Source organism: Cydia splendana, chromosome 3 (genome assembly GCF_910591565.1).
Source record: "Cydia splendana chromosome 3, ilCydSple1.2, whole genome shotgun sequence".
NCBI classification, from domain to species: Eukaryota; Metazoa; Arthropoda; class Insecta; order Lepidoptera; family Tortricidae; genus Cydia; species Cydia splendana.
Window position 1 is genome coordinate 23,504,821 of NC_085962.1, and position 1,360 is coordinate 23,506,180.

At 31.3% G+C, this 1,360-nt stretch overlaps 1 long non-coding RNA gene across 1 annotated transcript; it reads right to left on the reverse strand.

Moving 5' to 3' along the window:
• Positions 1–350: 350 nt before the first annotated feature.
• Positions 351–960, reverse strand: LOC134806319 (uncharacterized). Its single transcript, XR_010146511.1, has 2 exons — positions 608–960; positions 351–499 (listed from the first exon to the last, which is right to left on the reverse strand). It is a non-coding gene; the product is annotated as an uncharacterized LOC134806319 (long non-coding RNA).
• Positions 961–1,360: the final 400 nt, after the last annotated feature.

Consider the following 1,360-nt stretch of genomic DNA (forward strand, 5'->3'; position numbering starts at 1 on the left):
GTCTTAAACTTGTTCATTCGTAATATAGTAATGGCGACAATAAAGTGTTATAGTGGATGGTAAAAGTAAAAGTAAATATTATACAGGACTTGAATGGAATATTACATTATTGGTAAGTGCGGATTATTATTTATTGTGAACCTGTGTATCTTTTCTGGCAAAATATTTACGCGCCTGCAAAATAACAAAGAGAAACCATAAGGAAAATATCAAAAATCGGTCAAGTTACTGTTTGTTTTTAAGGTTAGAGTATCAAAAATATTTATAAATATTAATGCTAAGGCTAAACAATTTATTTTAGCTGGTAATCATAACACGGCGTTAGTCTGCTAATTATTTGCAAGTATTTCTTTAATTATATTTACAAATACGTTTTTTTTTATTGTAAAATGGCGACAATTTTTAAACAGCCTACAGGATAGTTGGAGAGCATTATAATCTTAGTAGCTGTGCTGTGTAATAAATGGAGTGTCTTCTACAGCTTTTGTAATTAAAACAGCTTTATAATAGAATATTTGTATTCGTTTGGCTGTATTTCGGTTCTCCGTACATAAGTTATAATTCTCTTTAGAGATCCGTATAACAAATAAAAAACCTGTACTGTAACTGTCATATATTCCTTTAGTTTTATAATACACTTATTTTCAGAAATCATTACACTACTATACTTATATGAGTGTAAAATTACGCCAAAAGATTGTTATAAGCGACTCTATCAGTAATACAGAAAAAAGCTGTACTATAGCTGCCATTTATTCATTTGGTTTTATAATACCCTTACAGACAGAAGTTATACAACTATTATTCTTATAGGAGAGTAAGATTACGCCATAAGAAATAGCTTTAAAACGGGGTTGACAGATAAATTTGTACAGCTACAAGTGCCAAGTGATACTACAATACAGCCTGTATACAGCTTTTACGATAAAATTAGCTTGTAGTGTTTCACAACACTCAATGTTTTAACGGAGTTGACAGATACTTTTGTACAGCTAAAAGTGCCAAGTGTTACTACAATACAGCCTGTATACAGCTTTTACGATAGAATTAGCTTGTAGTCTCTCACAACACTTTTAGTTTTATAGTAGATTTTTTATATTCTGATAAAGCACCCCATGCTTCCGCAGAATCCTTTATAATGATTTTATACAGCTTGAGCTGTATAATGTCTGTAAAGTACCTTTTATACAGCTTAAATCTTTTCTGACACTCTTATACGTCCCTTAAATCACTCTAAGTTCTTAATTGGCTGTTATATTGATGTTGCCGACACTTCCATGCTACTTGGGTAGGTATTGCTGACTGTTACTGAATTAGCACGTCTAGCAATCCTTTTCGAAACGTTTTTCTAATGGATCTA